Source organism: Phyllobates terribilis, unplaced genomic scaffold (assembly GCF_046119375.1).
Source record: "Phyllobates terribilis strain yellow unplaced genomic scaffold, ASM4611937v1 Scaffold_155__1_contigs__length_4435156, whole genome shotgun sequence".
Lineage (NCBI taxonomy): Eukaryota > Metazoa > Chordata > Amphibia > Anura > Dendrobatidae > Phyllobates > Phyllobates terribilis.
The window spans coordinates 1,096,585-1,120,833 of record NW_027362915.1 but is presented as its reverse complement, the minus strand read 5'-3'; positions in this window follow the sequence as shown (position 1 = coordinate 1,120,833).

Here is a 24,249-nt window from a genome sequence, read left to right as displayed (position 1 = left end):
ACTGCACTTGGGGATACATTCAAAGTTTTCCCAATTTTTCGCACTGGCTGACCTTCATTTCTTAAAGTAATGATGGCCACTCGTTTTTCTTTACTTAGCTGCTTTTTTCTTGCCATAATACAAATTCTAACAGTCTATTCAGTAGGACTAGGACTATCAGCTGCGTATCCACCTGACTTCTGCACAACACAACTGATGTTCCCAACTCCATTTATAAGGCAAGAAATCCCACTTATTAAACCTGACAGGGCACACCTGTGAAGTGAAAACCATTTCCGGTGACTACCTCTTGAAGCTCATCAAGAGAATGCCAAGAGTGTGCAAAGCAGTCATCAAAGCAAAAGGTGGCTACTATGAAGAACCTAGAATATAAGACATATTTTCAGTTGTTTCACACTTTTTTGTTAAGTATATAATTCCACATGTGTTAATTCATAGTTTTGATGCCATCAGTGTGAATGTACAATTTTCAAAGTCATGAAAATACAGAAAAATCTTTAAATGAGGTGTGTCCAAACTTTTGGTCTGTACTGTATATATATTACATATTCTACAAGCAGGGCTTGTGGATTTTCCATTATTCTAATATACAACATATAAAGTGCAGTGCAGGAGGGGAAGGCGAAGGACCTGACTAATCCCCCCAAATATTAATGATAGTGTGTAAAATAATCACAGGCTGCAATTACCCACAATGTTTTTTAGTTTTGTTTTTTTAAACAATTAATATAAACTTTTTCTTGTGGTTGTAAATGTGAAATAACAGTGAGAGCCATGATGACATCACAATGCACATGACATCATAGACATGACAGCTGGAGTAGAATGTATGAAGCTCTGCACCAGAGCCATCTTGTGTCACTAGGATCTGACAGCTGGAAGGGGACGAGTCCAGGTAGGGAGCACATTACTTTTAAGCTTTGGTATACTTATAGCGTATCCCCCGGATTTATCATGGATCTCCAGAAACACTCTGTAATAAGACATTTTCAGGACCACCCCTTACCTAAATGAGGAGTCACTGATGATCTGCTGATATGAACAAGTATGGCAGCTAAACCCCCAGCAATGAGCTGCTATATTGCTGGGGAAGCAGCGTTTTCCATGCCCCCTATAGCAGGAGGATGACAATGTGATGATACATATTTGTTGGGGGTCTTCCAGCTCTTTACACTGCCCCCCCACTATGGCAGACTACAATGGAGCTCGCCCCCTATGTCACCCCTATGCTCTAGTAAGGCATGTAGATAGGGGGGGCTCAAGTTGGGACATCTTTATGGGGCTCCATTTTTGGATCGTTTTGCCATTGACGTGGTAGAATTACAGCACTTTGTAACAGAAATTTAGTAGCGTATGCCATCATTCTCTGTTGTCAGCTCTTTTGTTCCTGTTGAATTCGGGGGGACATTGGAGTTGTAGGTTACTGGGGTCAGGAATGGCAGGATGGGGTCCTGGGTGGTATTTTAGTACATAGAGCAGTAGGTAATATAGATAAAATAAAAGGCTCCTTTTAAATGTGCCTCATAGAATTATAAAATGAGGTCGGGGTTTTGTCTTTTTATTGAATTAATTTGTTGTTGATGTTGTAAACTGGATCCATAAAAAGCAGTGAGAGTTTTAATGACAACACAGGGCGCGTGATGTCATCGACATCCCATGACATCACAGATGAAATAGAATGTGCACATTTCTAAACCGGAATCATTTTATGTCTTTAACCCCGGACAGCTTGAAGGAGACTGGTCCAGGTAAGCGTCTCTTCACACAATCTTGGGGTCCTGTTTACACATCATGTAGCTGGGGGTGTTTGTGGTGAAGTTCAGCACTGCACCATGTTGCCCCCCAAAAAATCAGAGGCAACACGTCTGTGTCATGTGCTTATTGCTGTGATTGTCAAGGTGATGCCTTTAGGGATCGCTGACACTGCTGAGTAGCCGGCATATAACTCGGATGAGTATAGCACTCACTCCAATGTTATACTATGGGGCAGTGCCAACTAGTGTTTATTTTCTCATGCCAAGTCGGCATGAGAAAAAAATTGCTGCATGCTGCAATTGGCAGAGTATATCAGACGACGCGCCCATACAAGTCTATGGATCCGTGAAAAACATCGGACTGCACTCAGATGTCATCCGAGTGCAGTCCAATATACGCCGGCTGACACACAATTGAGAAGATGGAGAAATTAAATGCTCCATCTTCTCCACATCTGTGATCCGAATCTCGCATGCGAGAGAATTGGATCACAAACACAATATTGTTGATATTTTCCATTGAAGTAAGGTCCCCCCTAAGGCGAAGGTCTGGACAGTAAGAAACCCTTCCAGTGTCAATGACCACCTAATGGTTCAAAAATATCTACCCCACTTTTTGCTATAAAGTGTAGACTGAGCATCCCAGAATGCCAAAGGGGATCCAGAAACCAGAATATTTAATACCTTATTTCAATCAAACTTCACCAATCTTTTTTTCTTTTTGGTTTGTCCCATAGGGCGGAACGTTAAGTCGTCTGAAGAAACGCAGTGAGAAGACATTCGTCTTGACTAGCGGAGAGGTTACTCCTTTGCTACAGGAGTCTGACAGGTAAGTGGACATTTTATCTCATCCATCAATTCCTCCCCTTGTAGATTTATTGCAGAATTGCCGTTTTAATCACCCAAAAAGCACATTGACCGGATATTTAACCAACTCACCACTTAGTTCAATCTAGCAATTTTAGGACTTCAATCCTGAAATACTTATTGGGTATAATGGCTTCACTGACTTAATTTCTAATATGTCCATTTTCCAACTTCAACCAAGAGGATATGCTGGTCTTGGAATATTTTCACTAGAACCGGTATAACTATGTCCATCATGCTCCTCCAGTTAGGAGGATAGACTGGGATATTGATGGTTTATCAGCCCCACACTGGCGAATCCAGATCCAACTTCCATTAGGAGGGCAGACTGGTATACGGTGGGGAAAAGAAGTATTTAATACACTGCCGATTTTGCAAGTTTTCCCACCTACAATGAATGTAGAGGTCTGTAATTTTTATCGTAGGTCACTTCATCTGTGAGAGACCGAGTTTAAAAATAAAATCCAGAAAAATCACATTGTATGATTAACATTACATAATTCATTTGCATTTTATTGCATGAAATAAGTATTTGATACAATAGAAAAATAGAACTTAATATTTGGTACAGAAACCTTTGTTTGCAATTACAGAGGTCAGATATTTCCTGTAGTTCTTGACCAAGTTTGCACATAATAAAGCAGGGATTTTGGCCCTCTCCTCCATACGGATCTTCTCCAGATCTTTCAAGTTTCGGGGCTGTTGCTGGACAATATTGAGTTTCAGCTCCCTCCAAAGCTTTTCTACTGGGATCAGGTCTGGAGACTGGCTAGACCACTACAGGACCTTGAAATGCTTCTTATCGAGCCACGCCTTAGGTTGCCCTGGCTGTGTGTTTCGGATCATTGTCATGCTGGAAGACCCAACCACAACCCATCTTCAACGTGCTTACTGAGGGAAGGAAGATACATGACCCCATCCATCCTCCCTTCAATACATTGCAGTCTTCCTGTCCCCTTTGCAAAAAAAAGCACCTCCGAAGTATGAGGTTTCCCCCGCCATGCTTCATGGTTGGGAGAGTGTTCTTGGGGTTGTACTCATCCTTCTTCTTCCTCCAAACAAGGTGAGTGGAGTGGACACTAAAAAGTTCTATTTTGATCTCATCTGACCACATGACCTTCTCCCATGCCTCCTCTGGATCATCCAGATGGTTATTGGCAACTTCAAACAGGCCTGGATATGTGCTGGGGTGAGCACTGGACCTTGTGTGCCCTGCAGGATTTTAATCCATGATAGCGTAGTGTGTAACTAATGGTAATGTTTGAGACTGTGGTGCCAGCTCTATTTAGGTCATTGACCAGGTCCTCCCATGTAGTTCTGGGCTGATTCCTGACGTTTCTCAGAATCATCCTTACCCCACGAGGCGAGATCTTGCATGGAGCCCCAGACCGAGGAAGACTTAGTCATCTTGTGTTTCTTCCATTTTCTAATAATTGCGCCAACAGTTGTTGCCGTCTCGTGAAGCTGCTTGCTTATTGTCCTGTAGCCCATCCCAGCCTTGTGTCTTTTATACAGGTAATAAGTTCAAACAAGTGCAATTAATACAGGTAATGAGTGCAGAGTAGGAGGGCTTCTTAAAGAAAAGCTAACAAGTATGTGAGAGCCAGAATTCTTGCTGGTTGGTAGGTGATCAAATACTTATTTCATGCAATAAAATGCAATTTAATTATTTAAAAATCATATAATGTGATTTTCTGATTTTTAGATTTTGTCTCTCACAGATGAAGTGACCTACGATAAAAATGACAGACCTCTACACTCTTTGTAGGTAGGAAAACTTGCAAAATCGGCAGTGTATCAAATACTTATTTTCTCCACTGTAGTGCTGTCCAACATGACACCATCAAGCTCATCTTACCACTCCATACCAGGAGGGTAGATTGGGGCATTAACAGTTTAATCACTTTGTGTCCACAAGGCCATCTCTTCCAACTAGGAGCCTTAACTGGACTTACAGTGGTTTTATTCAGCTTATTGCAGCCATGTCCAGCTTGCACCTCCAACAAGGAGAGTAAACTGAAGTGTAGATGTTTATCAGCTTAAATGCTGAGCAGTCCATCCTATGACACCGGACCAGGAGGAGCAGCTGGACTTACACTGGTTTTGCTCAGCTCAGCCATACCCAACTTACAAATCCAACTTAAAGGATAACCTGGAAACTAAATGGTTAACCAACTTAAACGCCAACCAGTCCAATTTATGACTCCAGACCCCGAATATTAATTGAACTTACAATGATTTCATGTGTCTTATGACCAGTGGCGTAACTAGAGTCTGAATATATATATCCCGAATATGTCCCCCATTCTGCCGCTGTTCTTTATTGTATAAAAAAAACCTAAGCCATTATACTCACCAGGGGTGTACATTCAAGTCATGGGGCTCCAGAGCTTAAGTATAACGCACTTCCCATAGTCCTTCATATAGTATAATGCATCCCATAGTCCTCCATATAGTATAATGCATCCCATTCTCCTCTATATAATATACTGTACAGCCCATAGTCGTCCATAAAGTATAATGCACAGCTCCTAGTCATACATGTAGTATAATGCACCCCATAGTTTTCAATAAAGTATAAAGCACCTCCACAGTCATACATAGTAGTATAATGCACCACATCATAATATATAGCAGTATAATTCACCCCCATAGTCATATATGGTAATATAATGTACCTCCATAGTCATATAAAGTAGTGTAATGCACCCCATAGTCATATATAGTAGTATAATGCACCTCCATAGTCATATATAGCAGTATAATGCACCCCCATCGTCATATATAGCAGTATAATGCACCCCATCGTCATATATAGCAGTATAATGCAAGCCATAGTCCTATATAGCAGTATAATGCACCCCCAGTCATATATAGTAGTATAATGCACCCCATAGACATGTACAGTAGTATAATGCATCCTCATAGTCATATATAGTAGTATAATACACTTCATAGTCATCCATAGAAGTATAATGCACCCCCATCGTCACATAAAGCAGTATAATGCACTCCATAGTCATATAAGGCAGTATAATGTACCCCCATATAGTTTATATAGTAGTATAATGCACCCCAAAGTCATATATAGCAGTATATTGCACCTCCTGGTCATATATAGTTGTATAATGTACCCCCATAGTCATATATAATAGTATACTGCACCCCCATAGTCATATATACTAGTATAAAGCATCCCATAGTCATATATAGTAGTATAAAGCACCCCATAGTCATATATAGTAGTATAAAGCACCCCATAGTCATTTATAGTAGTATAAAGCACCCCATAGTCATTTATAGTAGTATAATGTACCCCCATAGTCATATATAGTAGTATAATGCACCCCACTGTCATATCAGTATAATGCACCCCCATAGTCATATATAGTAGTATAATGCACCCACATAGTCATATATAGTAGTATAATACACCTTCATAGTCATATACAGAAGTATAATGCACCCCTATAGTCATCCGTAGTAGTATAATACAACCCCAATAGTCATCCGTAGTAGTATAATACAACCCCCATAGTCATATATAGTAGTGTAATGCACCTCCATAGTCATAAATAGTAGTAAAATGCACCCTATAGTCATATATAGCACTATATTGCACTTCAGTCATATATAGCAGTATAATGTACCCCCATAGTCATATATAGCAGTATAATGTACATCATAGTCATATATAACAGTATAATGCACCCTTATAGCCATATATAGTAGTATAGTATACCCCATATTCATATATAGTAGTATAATGTACCCCATAGTCATATAGCAGTATAATGCACCCCGTAGTCATATATAGTAGTATAAAGCACCTCATAGTCATATATAGTGTTATGGGTCCGGGGGGTAGAACCTCTGTGCTATGGTGCAAGGAGGGACCCAGAGGGGCGTAACTAAGTATCAACCCGGACCGACCCTGGTCGTACGGCGGCTAACGACTCCGTGACCAGTGAGGGACCGAGCCGAGGGACCAGGTGCTACTCTGGGGATGACCTTGTAAGGGAGCAGGTGACCTTCACGGTACAGATGGCAGGGACTGACCGGAATAGCAGGTAGGCACAGCAGGCAGGCTGGCGAGCAGGAGTCTCTAGGTGGGCTGGCAGGTGGTCACGGCAAGTGACGGCAGGAGTCTCTAGGTGGTCACGGCAAGTGACGGCAGGAGTCTCTAGGTGGGCTGGCAAGTGGTCACGGCAAGTGACGGCAGGAGCCTCCAGGAAGGCACGGCAGGTAACAGGCAGGTCACAGGCAAGTGCTCCCAGGTGAGCGGGCTGACAGGCACGGCAGGTACCAGGCAGGCAACAGGCAAGTGCTCCCAGGTGAGCGGGCTGGCAGGCACGGCAGGTAACAGGCTGGTGGGCAAGACTGGTAGTCAGGCTAGCAGCGGGACCTGAGGGCTGAAGCAGAAGTCAGAAACACTGTGCAACAACTTTTGCTCGGGCACCTCCATTTTGGAGGAGGTGCCTTATATATGGGAGGACCCTCGGCTATTGGCCGAGGACTCCTTAGGACGGCGCATGCGGCCCCTTTAAGAGGGAGGGAGCGAGCGCGCCCTAAGCACAGTGCCCGGGGAGCTGCGCGCGCCGGCTGCAGGAAGAGGAGCGCTGGTGAACGCAGAGCGGGGAGCGAGGAGGTGAATGGGACGGCGTCTCTGCCTAGCAGGGGGCAGAGATGCCGATGCTACATATAGTAGTATGGCAACTTATTTAAAATAAATATTTAAATACTCTACCCACCTTCCCTTCACTCCCGCTCCGCAAGTCCTGTTGTGAAGCAGGCAGCTGACTTCGGCCTGTGACGGGAGTGCATGACGTTACTGCCATGCGCCCCGTCATGTGCTGGCCTATGATTGGCCGACAGAATGCATTGTCGCTAAAGGACCCAATAGGTATGACCACAGCAATACACTTCAACTGGATGTGCGTAGGAGGACACACATCTAATTAAAGGTTCTGCTGGTGTCGGCGGGCCCCTGATCCTCCGGGCCTTTGTGACTTGCTGCGACCGCAGTCGTTACTCCCCTACTAATCACAACCATGACCAACTTCAACTAGAAGGATAACTGGGACATAAATATTTTGCTAAGTAAAATGTCGACCAGTCCATTCTGAGACTCCCGACATCAGACTTAAAATAGCTTCATTCTGTTTAAAGCAACCATTTACACCTCCTACCAACAAGAGGCCAAACTGGGACATGGATAGCACATTGAACAGGTCTGCCTTTATCATCTAAGTATGAGGGATGGACTGGAAATTTGTTGGCCTCACCAGCTACCCTCAGGACTGTACTTTATTAAGGCACCTCCTTGTTGTTTGATAGGATCAGCCGTTATCACCCGGAAGTCATTCTTACCAATATCAGCAGAATTGCTAGTTAATGAAGCATTGAGACAGTAAAGAAAAGAAGCCTACAAACCACAATCGGCTGACATACCACTGAAAGTAGCCCGGGGCGGGCGGGCCCCACAGTCCGGACCCGGGGCGGGCGGGCCCCACGGTCCAGGCTCGGGGCGGACGGGCCCCACGGTCCAGGCTCGGGGCGGACGAGCCCCTCGGTCCAGGCTCGGGGAGGACGGGTCCCTCGGTCCAGGCTCGGGGAGGACGGGTCCCACGGTCCAGGCTCGGGGAGGACGGGCCGCACGGTCCAGGCTCGAGCGAACAGGCCCCAAAGTCCAGGATCGGGGCGGATGGGGGGCCCCACAGTCCGGAGTCGGGGCGGGTGGGGGGCCCCACAGTCCGGACCCGGGGCAGGCGTGGGTCCCCACTGTCCAGACCTGGAGCTAGACCCGGGGCAGGCGGCCGCAAAGGCCGGACATGGGGCCGATGGGCCCCACAGTCAAGACATGGGGCTGGCTGGCCCCACAGTCAGGACACGGGGCGGGCGGGGGGCCCCACAGTCAGGACACGGGGCGGGCGGGGGGCCCCACAGTCAGGACACGGGGCGGGCGGGGGGCCCCACAGTCAGGACACGGGGCGGGCGGGGGGCCCCACAGTCCGGATGCGGGGCTAGTCCCGGGGCAGGCAGCCCCACAGTCCAGGCTCGGGGCTAGACCCGGGGGCAGCCGGCCCCACAGTCCAGGCTCAGGGCGGACGGGCCCCACCGTCCAGGCCCGGGGCAGACAGGCTCCCCTTTTCCACTCGGGGCGGGCATGTCCCACAGTCCAGGCTCGGGGCGGGCGTGCCCCACAGTCTAGACACAGGGCTAGTCCTGGGGCAGGTGGCCCCACAGTCCAGACCTGGGGCTAGACCCGGGGCAGGCGGCCCCAAGTGCGGACACGGGGCGGATGGGCCCCACAGTCTGGACTCGGGGGGGGCGGATGGGCCCCACAGTCTGGACTCGGGGCGGATGGGCCCCACAGTCTGGACTCGGGGCGGATGGGCCCCACAGTCTGGACTCGGGGCGGAAGGGCCCCACAGTCTGGACTCGGGGCGGATGGGCCCCACAGTCTGGACTCGGGGCGGAAGGGCCCCACAGTCTGGACTCGGGGCGGATGGGCCCCACAGTCTGGACTCGGGGCGGATGGGCCCCACAGTCTGGACTCGGGGCGGATGGGCCCCACAGTCTGGACTCGGGGCGGATGGGCCCCACAGTCTGGACTCGGGGCGGATGGGCCCCACAGTCTGGACTCGGGGCGGATGGGCCCCACAGTCTGGACTCGGGGCGGATGGGCCCCACAGTCTGGACTCGGGGCGGAAGGGCCCCACAGTCTGGACTCGGGGCGGACGGACCCCACAGTCTGGACTCGGGGCGGACGGGCCCCACAGTCTGGACTCGGGGCGGACGGGCCCCACAGTCTGGACTCGGGGCGGGCGGGCCCCACAGTCTGGACTCGGGGCGGGCGGGCCCCACAGTCTGGACTCGGGGCGGGCGGGCCCCACAGTCTGGACACGGGGCGGGCGGGCCCCACAGTCTGGACACGGGGCGGGCGGGCCCCACAGTCTGGACACGGGGCGGGCGGGCCCCACAGTCTGGACACGGGGCGGGCGGGCCCCACAGTCTGGACACGGGGCGGGCGGGCCCCACAGTCAGGACACGGGGCGGGCGGGGCGGGCTGGCCCCACAGTCAGGACACGGGCGGGCTGGCCCCACAGTCAGGACACGGGGAGGGCGGGCTCCACAGTCAGGACATGGGGCGGGCGGGCCCCACAGCCCAAACACAGGGCTAATCCCGGGGCAGGCGGCCCCACAGTCCAGACCTGGGGCTAGACCCGGGGCAGACGGCCCACAGTCCGGACACGGGGTGGACGGGCCCCACAGTCCGGACACGGAGCAGGCATGCCCCACAGTCCAGACCTGGGGCTAGACCCGGAGCACGCGGCCCACAGTCCGGACACGGGGTGGACGGTCCCCACAGTCCGGACACGGGGGGAGCCACAGTCCGGACATATGGCGGACGGGCCCCACAGTCCAGGCTCGGGGCGGACGGGCCCCACAGTCCGGACGCGGGGCTAGTCCCGGGGCAGGCGGCCCCACAGTCCAGACCTGAGGCTAGACCAGGGGCAGGCGGCCCCACAGTTCAGACACGGGGTGGACGGGCCCCACAGTCCTGACATGGGGCGGACATGCCCCACAGTCCAGACCCGGGGCAGGCGTCCCCACAGTTCAGACTCGGGGCGAGCGGGGGGCCCCACAGTCCGTACCCGGGGCGGGCGGGGGGCCCCACAGTCCAGGCTCGGGGCGGACGGGCCCCACAGTCCAGGCTCGGGGCGGACGGGCCCCACAGTCCGGACACGGGGCTAGTCCCAGGGCAGGCGGCCCCACAGTCCAGACCTGAGGCTAGACCAGGGGCAGGCGGCCCCACAGTCCAGACACTGGGTGGACGGGCCCCACAGTCCTGACATGGGGCGGACATGCCCGACAGTCCAGACCCGGGGCAGGCGTCCCCACAGTCCAGACTCGGGGCGGGCGGGGGGCCCCACAGTCCGTACCCGGAGCGGGCGGGGGGCCCCACAGTCCAGGCTCGGGGCGGACGGGCCCCACAGTCCGGACACGGGGCTAGTCCCAGGGCAGGCGGCCCCACAGTCCAGACCTGAGGCTAGACCAGGGGCAGGCGGCCCCACAGTCCAGACACTGGGTGGACGGGCCCCACAGTCCTGACATGGGGCGGACATGCCCCACAGTCCAGACCCGGGGCAGGCTTCCCCACAGTCCAGACTCGGGGCGAGCGGGGGGCCCCACAGTCCGTACCCGGGGTGGGTGGGGGGCCCCACAGTCCGTACCCGGGGCTGGCGCGGGGCCCCACAGTCCAGACCTGGGGCTAGACCCGATGCAGGCGGCCCCACAGTCCGGACACGGCGCGGACGGGCCCATAGTCCGGACACTGGGCGGCCGCAGTCCGGATATAGGGCGGCCAGGCCCCACAGTCCAGGCTCGGGGCTAGACCTGGGGCGGCCGGGCCCCACAGTCCGTACCCGGGGTGGGTGGGGGGCCCCACAGTCCGTACCCGGGGCTGGCGCGGGGCCCCACAGTCCAGACCTGGGGCTAGACCCGATGCAGGCGGCCCCACAGTCCGGACACGGCGCGGACGGGCCCATAGTCCGGACACTGGGCGGCCGCAGTCCGGATATAGGGCGGCCAGGCCCCACAGTCCAGGCTCGGGGCTAGACCTGGGGCGGCCGGGCCCCACAGTCCAAGCTTGGGGCGGGCGTGCCCCACAGACCGGAAACGGGGTTAGACCGGGGGCAGGGGGCCCCAAAGTCCAGACACGGGGCGAATGAGCCCCACAGTCAGGACACGGGGCGGGCGAGCCCCACAGTCAGGACACGGGGCGGGCGGGCCCCACAGTCAGGACACGGGGCGGGCGGGCCCCACAGTCAGGACACGGGGCGGGCGGGCCCCACAGTCAGGACACGGGGCGGGCGGGCCCCACAGTCAGGACATGGGGCGGGCGGGCCCCACAGTCCAGACCTGGGGCTAGACCCGGGGCAGGCGGCCCACAGTCCAGACACGGGGTGGACGGGCCCCACAGTCCGGACACGGGGCGGGCATGCCCCATAGTCCAGACCTGGGGCTAGACCCGGGGCAGGCGGCCCACAGTCCGGACACGGGGTGGACGGGCCCCACAGTCCGGACACGGGGTGGACGGGCCCCACAGTCCAAACACGGGGTGGACGGGCCCCACAGTCCGGACACGGGGTGGACGGGCCCCACAGTCCGGACACGGGGTGGACGGGCCCCACAGTCCGGACACGGGGTGGACGGGCCCCACAGTCCGGACACGGGGTGGACGGGCCCCACAGTCCGGACACGGGGTGGACGGGCCCCACAGTCCGGACACGGGGTGGACGGGCCCCACAGTCCGGACACGGGGCGGACGGGCCCCACAGTCCGGACACGGGGCGGGCGGGCCCCACAGTCCGGACACGGGGCGGGCGGGCCCCACAGTCCGGACACGGGGCGGGCGGGCCCCACAGTCCGGACACGGGGCGGGCGGGCCCCACAGTCTGGACACGGGGCGGGCGGGCCCCACAGTCTGGACACGGGGCGGGCGGGCCCCACAGTCCGGACACGGGGCGGGCGGGCCCCACAGTCCGGACACGGGGCGGGCGGGCCCCACAGTCAGGACACGGGGCGGGCGGGCCCCACAGTCAGGACACGGGGCGGGCGGGCCCCACAGTCAGGACATTGGGCGGGCGGGCTCCACAGTCAGGACATTGGGCGGGCGGGCTCCACAGTCAGGATACAGGGCGGGCAGGCCCCACAGTCCGGACACAGGGCTAATCCCGGGGCAGGTGGCCCCACAGTCCAGACCTGGGGCTAGACCCCGGGCAGGCGGCCCACAGTCCAGACACGGGGTGGACGGGCCCCACAGTCCAGATACGGGGCGGGCATGCCCCATAGTCAAGACCTGGGGCTAAACCCGGGGCTGGCGGCCCCACAGTCCAGACCTGAGGCTAGACCCGGGGCAGGCGGCCCCACATTCTAGACACGGGGTGGACGGGCCCCACAGTCCGGGGACGGGGCGGGCATGACCCATAGTCAAGACCTGGGGCTATACCCGGGGCAGGCGGCCCCACAGTCCAGACCTGAGGCTAGACCCGGGGCAGGCGGCCCCACATTCTAGACACAGGGTGGACGGGCCCCACAGTCCTGACACGGGGCGGACATGCCCCACAGTCCAGACCTGGGGCTAGACCCGGGGTGGACGGGCCCCACAGTCCGGACACGGGGTGGACGGGCCCCACAGTCCGGACACGGGGTGGACGGGCCCCACAGTCCGGATTCGGGGTGGACGGGCCCCACAGTCCGGACACGGGGCGGGCGGGATCCACAGTCCGGACACGGGGCGGGCGGGACCCACAGTCCGGACACGGGGCGGGCGGGACCCACAGTCCGGACACGGGGCGGGCGGGACCCACAGTCCGGACACGGGGCGGGCGGGACCCACAGTCAGGACACGGGGCGGGCGGGACCCACAGTCAGGACACGGGGCGGGCGGGACCCACAGTCAGGACACGGGGCGGGCGGGACCCACAGTCAGGACACGGGGCGGACGGGCCCCACAGTTAGGACACGGGGCGGACGGGCCCCACAGTCAGGACACAGGGCGGGCCCCACAGTCAGGACATTGGGCGGGCGGGCTCCACAGTCAGGATACAGGGCGAGCAGGCCCCACAGTCAGGACACAGGGCTAATCCCGGGGCAGGTGGCCCCACAGTCCAGACCTGGGGCAGGCGGCCCACAGTCCAGACACGGGGTGGACGGGCCCCACAGTCCAGATACGGGGCGGGCATGCCCCATAGTCAAGACCTGGGGCTAAACCCGGGGCTGGCGGCCCCACAGTCCAGACCTGAGGCTAGACCCGGGGCAGGCGGCCCCACATTCTAGACACGGGGTGGACGGGCCCCACAGTCCGGATACGGGGCGGGCATGACCCATAGTCAAGACCTGGGGCTAGACCCGGGGCAGGCGGCCCCACAGTCCAGACCTGAGGCTAGACCCGGGGCAGGCAGCCCCACATTCTAGACATAGGGTGGACGGGCCCCACAGTCCTGACACGGGGCGGACATGCCCCACAGTCCAGACCTGGGGCTAGACCCGGGGTAGGCTGCCCCAAAGTCCGGACACGGGGTGTACGAGCCCCACAGTCCGGACACGGGGCGGCCACAGTCCAGACATAGGGTGGGCGGGCCCCACAGTCCACGTTCGGGGCTAAACCAGGGGAAGCCGGCCCCACATTTCAGACCCGGGGCGGGGGGCCCCACAGTCCAGGCTCGGGGCGGATGGGCCCCACAGTCCAGGCTCGGGGCGGATGGGCCCCACAGTATTGGCTCGGGGCCAACGGGCCCCACAGTCCAGGCTCGGGGCGGACGGGCTCCACAGTCCAGACCTGAGGCTCGGCCCGGGGCAGGCGGCCCCACAGTCCAGATACGGGGTGGACGGGCCCCACAGTCCTGACACGGGGCGGACATGCCCCACAGTCCAGACCTAGGGCTAGACCAGGGGTAGGCTGCCCCAAAGTCCAGACACGGGGTGACGAGCCCCACAGTCCGGACACGGGGCGGCCACAGTCCAGACATAGGGTGGGCGGGCCCCACAGTCCAGGCTCGGGGCTAAACCCGGGGAAGCCGGCCCCACATTTCAGACCCGGGGCGGGGGGCCCCACAGTCCAGGCTCGGGACGGATGGGCACCACAGTCCAGACTCGGGGCGGATGGGCCCCACAGTATTGGCTCGGAGCGAACGGGCCCCACAGTCCACGCTCTGGCCCCACAGTCCACGCTCGGGGCGGACGGGCCCCACAGTCCAGACTCGGGGCGGACGGGCCCCACAGTCCAGGCTCGGGGCGGGCGGGCCCATAGTTACGACACGGGGCGGGCGGGCCCCACAGTCCGTACACGGGGCTAGTCCCGGGGCAGGCGGCCCCACAGTCCGGACACGGGGTGGACGGGCCCCACAGTCCGGACACGGGGTGGCCATAGTACGGACATAGGGCGGGCGGGCCCCACAGTCAGGACACTGGGCCCACAGTCAGGACACGGGGCGGGCGGGCTCCACAGTCAGGACACGGGGCAGGCGGGCCCCACAGTCCGGACACTGAGCTAATCCCGGGGCAGGCGGCTTCACAGTCCAGACCTGAGGCTAGCCCTGGGGCAGACGGCCCACAGTCCGGACACGGGGTGGACGGGCCCCACAGTCCGGACACGGAGCAGGCATGCCCCACAGTCCAGACCTGGGGCTAGACCCGGAGCACGCGGCCCACAGTCCGGACACGGGGTGGACGGTCCCCACAGTCCGGACACGGGGGGAGCCACAGTCCGGACATATGGCGGACGGGCCCCACAGTCCAGGCTCGGGGCGGACTGGCCCCACAGTCCGGACACGGGGCTAGTCCCGGGGCAGGCGGCCCCACAGTCCAGACCTGAGGCTAGACCAGGGGCAGGCGACCCCACAGTCCAGACACGGGGTGGACGGGCCCCACAGTCCTGACATGGGGCGGACATGCACCACAGTCCAGACCCGGGGCAGGCGGCCCCACAATCCAGACTCGCGGCGAGCGGGGGGCCCCACAGTCCGTACCCGGGGTGGGCGGACGGGCCCCACAGTCCAGGCTCGGGGCGGACGGGCCCCACAGTCCAGGCTCGGGGCGGACGGGCCCCACAGTCCAGGCTCGGGGCGGACGGGCCCCACAGTCCGGACACGGAGCTAGTCCCGGGGCAGGCGGCCCCACAGTCCAGACCTGAGGCTAGACCAGGGGCAGGCGGCCCCACAGTCCAGACACGGGGTGGACGGGCCCCACAGTCCTGACATGGGGCGGACATGCCCCACAGTCCAGACTCGGGGCGAGCGGAGGGCCCCACAGTCCGTACCCGGGGCGGGCGGGGGGCCCCACAGTCCGTACACGGGGCTAGTCCCGGGGCAGGCGGCCCCACAGTCCGGACACGGGGTGGACGGGCCCCACAGTCCGGACACGGGGTGGCCATAGTACGGACATAGGGCGGGCGGGCCCCACAGTCAGGACACTGGGCCCACAGTCAGGACACGGGGCGGGCGGGCTCCACAGTCAGGACACGGGGCAGGCGGGCCCCACAGTCCGGACACTGAGCTAATCCCGGGGCAGGCGGCTTCACAGTCCAGACCTGAGGCTAGCCCTGGGGCAGACGGCCCACAGTCCGGACACGGGGTGGACGGGCCCCACAGTCCGGACACGGAGCAGGCATGCCCCACAGTCCAGACCTGGGGCTAGACCCGGAGCACGCGGCCCACAGTCCGGACACGGGGTGGACGGTCCCCACAGTCCGGACACGGGGGGAGCCACAGTCCGGACATATGGCGGACGGGCCCCACAGTCCAGGCTCGGGGCGGACTGGCCCCACAGTCCGGACACGGGGATAGTCCCGGGGCAGGCGGCCCCACAGTCCAGACCTGAGGCTAGACCAGGGGCAGGCGACCCCACAGTCCAGACACGGGGTGGACGGGCCCCACAGTCCTGACATGGGGCGGACATGCACCACAGTCCAGACCCGGGGCAGGCGGCCCCACAATCCAGACTCGCGGCGAGCGGGGGGCCCCACAGTCCGTACCCGGGGTGGGCGGACGGGCCCCACAGTCCAGGCTCGGGGCGGACGGGCCCCACAGTCCAGGCTCGGGGCGGACGGGCCCCACAGTCCAGGCTCGGGGCGGACGGGCCCCACAGTCCGGACACGGAGCTAGTCCCGGGGCAGGCGGCCCCACAGTCCAGACCTGAGGCTAAACCAGGGGCAGGCGGCCCCACAGTCCAGACACGGGGTGGACGGGCCCCACAGTCCTGACATGGGGCGGACATGCCCCACAGTCCAGACTCGGGGCGAGCGGAGGGCCCCACAGTCCGTACCCGGGGCGGGCGGGGGGCCCCACAGTCCGTACCCGGGGCTGGCTGGGGGCCCCACAGTCCAGACCTGGGGCTAGACTCGGGGAGGGCGGGGGGCCCCACAGTCCAGACCTAGGGCTAGACCCGATGCAGGCAGCCCCACAGTCCGGACATGGGGCGGACGGGCCCATAGTCCGGACACTTTGCGGCCGCAGTCCGGATATAGGGCAGCCGGGCCCCACAGTCCAGGCTCGGGGCTAGACCCGGGACGGACGGGCCCCACAGTCCAAGGTTGGGGCGGGCGTGCCCCACAGTCAGGACACTGGGCGGATGTGCCCCACAGTCAGGACACTGGGCGGACGAGCCCCACAGTCAGGACACGGGGTGGGCGAGCCCCACAGTCAGGACACGGGGCGGGCGAGCCCCACAGTCAGGACACGGGGCGGGCGGGCCCCACAGTCAGGACACGGGGCGGGCGGGCCCCACAGTCAGGACATGGGGCGGGCGGGCCCCACAGTCAGGACATGTGGCGGGCGGCCCCCTCCCACAGTCAGGACATGGGGCAGGCGGCCCGCCCCACAGTCAGGACATGGGGCGGGCGGCCCGCCCCACAGTCAGGACACGGGGCGGGCTGGCCCCACAGTCCAGACCTGGGGCTAGACCCGGGGCAGGCGGCCCACAGTCCAGACACGGGGTGGACGGGCCCCACAGTCCGGACACGGGGCGGGCATGCCCCATAGTCCAGACCTGGGGCTAGACCCGGGGCAGGCGGCCCCACAGTCCAGACCTGGGGCTAGACCCGGGGCAGGCGACCCACAGTCCGGACACGGGGTGGACGGGCCCCACAGTCCGGACACGGGGTGGACGGGCCCCACAGTCCGGACACGGGGTGGACGGGCCCCACAGTCCGGACACGGGGTGGACGGGCCCCACAGTCCGGACACGGGGTGGACGGGCCCCACAGTCCGGACACGGGGTGGACGGGCCCCACAGTCCGGACACGGGGGTCGTCCCGGGGCAGGCGGCCCCAAAGTCCGGACACGGGGCGGAGGAGCCCCACAGTCTGGACACGGGGCGGAGGAGCCCCACAGTCTGGACACGGGGCGGAGGAGCCCCACAGTCTGGACACGGGGCGGGCGGGACCCACAGTCTGGACACGGGGCGGGCGGGACCCACAGTCTGGACACGGGGCGGGCGGGACCCACAGTCAGGACACGGGGCGGGCGGGACCCACAGTCAGGACACGGGGCGGGACCAACAGTCAGGACACAGGGCGGGCCCCACAGTCAGGACATTGGGCGGGCGGGCTGCACAGTCAGGATACAGGGCGGGCAGGCCCCACTGTCCGGACACTGAGCTAATCCCGGGGCAGGCGGCTTCACAGTCCAGACCTGGGGCAGACGGCCCACAGTCCGGACACGGGGTGGACGGGCCCCACAGTCCGGACACGGAGCAGGCATGCCCCACAGTCCAGACCTGGGGCTAGACCCGGGGCAGGCGGCCCACAGTCCAGACCTGGGGTTAGACCCGGGGCAGGCGGCCCACAGTCCAGACACGGGGTGGAAGGGCCCCACAGTCCACGCTTGGAGCGGACGGGCCCCACAGTCCAGACTCGGGGCGGACGGGCCCCACAGTCCAGGCTCGGGGCGGGCGGGCCCATAGTTAAGACACGGGGCGGGCGGGCCCCACAGTCCGTACACGGGGCTAGTCCCGTGGCAGGCGGCCCCACAGTCCGGACACGGGGTGGACGGGCCCCACAGTCCGGACACGGGGCGGCCATAGTACGGATATAGGGCGGGCGGGCCCCACAGTCAGGACACGGGGCCCACAGTCAGGACACGGGGCGGGCGGGCTCCACAGTCAGGACACGGGGCAGGCAGGCCCCACAGTCTGGACACTGAGCTAATCCCGGGGCAGGCGGCTTCACAGTCCAGACCTGGGGCTAGACCTGGGGCAGACGGCCCACAGTCCGGACACGGGGTGGACGGGCCCAACAGTCCGGACACGGAGCAGGCATGCCCCACAGTCCAGACCTGGGGCTAGACCCGGAGCACGCGGCCCACAGTCCGGACACGGGGAGGACGGTCCCCACAGTCCGGACACGGGGGGAGCCACAGTCCGGACATATGGCGGACGGGCCCCACAGTCCGGACACGGGGTGGACGGGCCCCACAGTCCAGATGCAGTGCGGCCACAGTCCGTACATAGGGCGGGCCCCACAGTCCAGGCTCGGGGCGGACGGGCCCCACAGTCCAGGCTCGGGACGGACGGGCCCCACAGTCCAGGCTCGGGGCGGACGGGCCCCACAGTCCGGACACAGAGCTAGTCCCAGGGCAGGCGGCCCCACAGTCCAGACCTGAGGCTAAACCAGGGGCAGGCGGCCCCACAGTCCAGACACTGGGTGGACGGGCCCCACAGTCCTGACATGGGGCGGACATGCCCCACAGTCCAGACCCGGGGCAGGCTTCCCCACAGTCCAGACTTGGGGCGAGCGGGGGGCCCCACAGTCCGTACCCGGGGCGGGCGGGGGGCCCCACAGTCCGTACCCGGGGCTGACTGGGGGCCCCACAGTCCAGACCTGGGGCTAGACTCGGGGCGGGCGGGGGGCCCCACAGTCCAGACCTGGGGCTAGACCCGATGCAGGCGGCCCCACAGTCCGGACACGGGGCGGACGGGCCCATAGTCCGGACACTGGGCGGCCGCAGTCCGGATATAGGGCGGCCGGGCCCCACAGTCCAGGCTCGGGGCTAGACCCGGGACGGACGGGCCCCACAGTCCAAGCTTGGGGCGGGCGTGCCCCACAGACCGGAAACGGGGCTAGACCCGGGGCAGGCGGCCCCAAAGTCCGGACATGGGGCAGATGAGCCCCACAGTCTGGACACGGGGCGGAGGAGCCCCACAGTCTGGACACGGGGCGGGCGGGACCCACAGTCTGGACACGGGGCGGGCGGGACCCACAGTCTGGACACGGGGCGGGCGGGACCCACAGTCAGGACACGGGGCGGGCGGGACCCACAGTCAGGACACGGGGCGGGCGGGACCCACAGTCAGGACACAGGGCGGGCCCCACAGTCAGGACATTGGGCGGGCGGGCTCCACAGTCAGGATACAGGGCGGGCAGGCCCCACAGTCAGGATACAGGGCGGGCAGGCCCCACAGTCCGGACACTGAGCTAATCCCGGGGCAGGCGGCTTCACAGTCCAGACCTGGGGCTAGACCTGGGGCAGACGGCCCACAGTCCGGACACGGGGTGGACGGGCCCCACAGTCCGGACACGGAGCAGGCATGCCCCACAGTCCAGACCTGGGGCTAGACCCGGGGCAGGCGGCCCACAGTCCAGACCTGGGGTTAGACCCGGGGCAGGCGGCCCACAGTCCAGACACGGGGTGGAAGGGCCCCACAGTCCACGCTTGGAGCGGACGGGCCCCACGGTCCAGACTCGGGGCGGACGGGCCCCACAGTCCAGGCTCGGGGCGGGCGGGCCCCACAGTCCGTACACGGGGCTAGTCCCCTGGCAGGCGGCCCCACAGTCCGGACACGGGGTGGACGGGCCCCACAGTCCGGACACGGGGCGGCCATAGTACGGATATAGGGCGGGCGGGCCCCACAGTCAGGACACGGGGCCCACAGTCAGGACACGGGGCAGGCGGGCCCCACAGTCCGGACACTGAGCTAATCCAGGGGCAGACGGCTTCACAGTCCAGACCTGGGGCTAGACCTGGGGCAGACGGCCCACAGTCCGGACACGGGGTGGACGGGCCCCACAGTCCGGACACGGAGCAGGCATACCCCACAGTCCAGACCTGGGGCTAGACCCGGAGCACGAGGCCCACAGTCCGGACACGGGGTGGACGGTCCCCACAGTCCGGATATATGGCGGACGGGCTCCACAGTCCGCACACGGGGTGGACGGGCCCCACAGTCCAGATGCAGTGCGGCCACAGTCCGTACATAGGGCGGGCCCCACAGTCCAGGCTCGGGGCGGACGGGCCCCACAGTCCAGGCTCGGGGCGGACGGGCCCCACAGTCCGGACACAGCTAGTCCCGGGGCAGGCGGCCCCACAGTCCAGACCTGAGGCTAAACCAGGGGCAGGCGGCCCCACAGTCCAGACACTGGGTGGACGGGCCCCACAGTCCTGACATGGGGCGGACATGCCCCACAGTCCAGACCCGGGGCAGGCTTCCCCACAGTCCAGACTTGGGGCGAGCGGCGGGCCCCACAGTCCGTACCCGGGGCGGGCGGGGGGCCCCACAGTCCGTACCCGGGGCTGGCTGGGGGCCCCACAGTCCAGACCTGGGGCTAGACTCGGGGCGGGCGGGGGGCCCCACAGTCCAGACCTGGGGCTAGACCCGATGCAGGCGGCCCCACAGTCCGGACACGGGGCGGACGGGCCCATAGTCCGGACACTGGGCGGCCGCAGTCCGGATATAGGGTGGCCGGGCCCCACAGTCCAGGCTCGGGGCTAGACCCGGGACGGACGGGCCCCACAGTCCAAGCTTGGGGCGGGCGTGCCCCACAGACCGGAAACGGGGCTAGACCCGGGGCAGGCGACCCCAAAGTCCAGACACTGGGCGGATGAGCCCCACAGTCAGGACACGGGGCGGGCGGGACCCACAGTCAGGACACGGGGCGGGACCCACAGTCAGGACACGGGGCGGGCGGGACCCACAGTCAGGACACGGGGCGGGCGGGACCCACAGTCAGGACACGGGGCCGGCGGGACCCACAGTCAGGACACGGGGCGGGCGGGACCCACAGTCAGGACACGGGGCGGGCGGGACCCACAGTCAGGACACGGGGCGGGCGTGCCCCACAGTCAGGACACAGGGCGGGCCCCACAGTACGGACATAGGGCGGGCGGGCCCCACAGTCAGGACACGGGGCCCACAGTCAGGACACGGGGCGGGCGGGCTCCACAGTCAGGACATGGGGCAGGCGGACCCCACAGTCCGGACACTGAGCTAATCCCGGGGCAGGCGGCTTCACAGTCCAGACCTGGGGCTAGACCTGGGGCAGACGGCCCACAGTCCGGACACGGGGTGGACGGGCCCCACAGTCCGGTCATATGGCGGACGGGCTCCACAGTCCGGACACGGGGTGGACGGGCCCCACAGTCCAGATGCAGTGCGGCCACAGTCCGTACATAGGGCGGGCCCCACAGTCCAGGCTCGGGGCGGACGGGCCCCACAGTCCAGGCTCGGGGCGGACGGGCCCCACAGTCCGGACACAGCTAGTCCCGGGGCAGGCGGCCCCACAGTCCAGACCTGAGGCTAAACCAGGGTCAGGCGGCCCCACAGTCCAGACACTGGGTGGACGGGCCCCACAGTCCTGACATGGGGCGGACATGCCCCACAGTCCAGACCCGGGGCAGGCTTCCCCACAGTCCAGACTTGGGGCGAGCGGGGGGCCCCACAGTCCGTACCCGGGGCGGGCGGGGGGCCCCACAGTCCGTACCCGGGGCTGGCTGGGGGCCCCACAGTCCAGACCTGGGGCTAGACTCGGGGCGGGCGGGGGGCCCCACAGTCCAGACCTGGGGCTAGACCCGATGCAGGCGGCCCCACAGTCCGGACACGGGGCGGACGGGCCCATAGTCCGGACACTGGGCGGCAGCAGTCCGGATATAGGGTGGCCGGGCCCCACAGTCCAGGCTCGGGGCTAGACCCGGGACGGACGGGCCCCACAGTCCAAGCTTGGGGCGGGCGTGCCCCACAGACCGGAAACGGGGCTAGACCCGGGGCAGGCGACCCCAAAGTCCAGACACTGGGCGGATGAGCCCCACAGTCAGGACACGGGGCGGGCGGGACCCACAGTCAGGACACGGGGCGGGCGGGACCCACAGTCAGGACACGGGGCGGGCGGGACCCACAGTCAGGACACGGGGCGGGCGGGACCCACAGTCAGGACACGGGGCGGGCGGGACCCACAGTCAGGACACGGGGCGGGCGGGACCCACAGTCAGGACACGGGGCGGGCGGGACCCACAGTCAGGACACGGGGCGGACGGGCCCCACAGTCAGGACACAGGGCGGGCCCCACAGTACGGACATAGGGCGGGCGGGCCCCACAGTCAGGACACGGGGCGGGCGGGACCCACAGTCAGGACACGGGGCGGGCGGGACCCACAGTCAGGACACGGGGCGGACGGGCCCCACAGTCAGGACACAGGGCGGGCGGGCCCCACAGTCAGGACACGGGGCCCACAGTCAGGACACGGGGCGGGCGGGCTCCACAGTCAGGACATGGGGCAGGCGGACCCCACAGTCCGGACACTGAGCTAATCCCGGGGCAGGTGGCTTCACAGTCCAGACCTGGGGCTAGACCTGGGGCAGACGGCCCACAGTCCGGACACGGGGTGGACGGGCCCCACAGTCCGGACACGGAGCAGGCATGCCCCACAGTCCAGACCTGGGGCTAGACCCGGAGCACGCGGCCCACAGTCCGGACGCGGGGTGGACGGTCCCCACAGTCCTTACACGGGGGGAGCCACAGTCCGGACATATGGCGGATGGGCCCCACAGTCCAGGCTCGGGGCGGACTGGCCCCACAGTCCGGACACGGGGCTAGTCCCGGGGCAGGCGGCCCCACAGTCCAGACCTGAGGCTAGACCAGGGGCAGGCGGCCCCACAGTCCAGACACGGGGTGGACGGGCCCCACAGTCCTGACATGGGGCGAACATGCCCCACAGTCCAGACCCGGGACAGGCGGCCCCACAAGTCCAGACTCGGGGCGAGCGGGGGGCCCCACAGTCCATACCCGGGGCGGGCGGGGGGCCCCACAGTCCAGGCTCTGGGCGGACGGGCCCCACAGTCCAGGCTCTGGGCGGACGGGCCCCACAGTCCAGGCTCGGGGCGGACGGGCCCCACAGTCCGGACACGGAGCTAGTCCCGGGGCAGGCGGCCCCACAGTCCAGACCTGAGGCTAAACCAGGGGCAGGCGGCCCCACAGTCCAGACACGGGGTGGACGGGCCCCACAGTCCTGACATGGGGCGGACATGCCCCACAGTCCAGACCCGGGGCAGGCTTCCCCACAGTCAAGACTCGGGACGAGCGGTGGGCCCCACAGTCCGTACCCGGGGCGGGCGTGGGGCCCCACAGTCCGTACCCGGGGCTGGCTGGGGGCCCCACAGTCCAGACCTGGGGCTAGACTCGGGGCGGGCGGGGGGCCCCACAGTCCAGACCTGGGGCTAGACCCGATGCAGGCGGCCCCACAGTCCGGACACGGGGCGGACGGGCCCATAGTCCGGACACTGGGCGGCCGCAGTCCGGATATAGGGCAGCCGGGCCCCACAGTCCAGGCTCGGGGCTAGACCCGGGACGGACGGGCCCCACAGTCCAAGCTTGGGGTGGGCGTGCCCCACAGACCGGAAACGGGGCTAGACCCGGGGCAGGCGGCCCCAAAGTCCAGACACTGGGCGGATGAGCCCCACAGTCAGGACACTGGGCGGGCGAGCCCCACAGTCTGGACACTGGGCGGGCGAGCCCCACAGTCTGGACACGGGGCGGGCGAGCCCCACAGTCTGGACACGGGGCGGGCGAGCCCCACAGTCTGGACACGGGGCGGGCGAGCCCCACAGTCTGGACACGGGGCGGGCGAGCCCCACAGTCTGGACACGGGGCGGGCGAGCCCCACAGTCAGGACACGGGGTGGGCGAGCCCCACAGTCAGGACACGGGGTGGGCGAGCCCCACAGTCAGGACACGGGGTGGGCGAGCCCCACAGTCAGGACACGGGGCGGGCGAGCCCCACAGTCAGGACACAGGGCTGGCGGTGGGTGGGCCCCACAGTCAGGACACAGGGCTGGCGGGCCCCAAAGTCAGGACA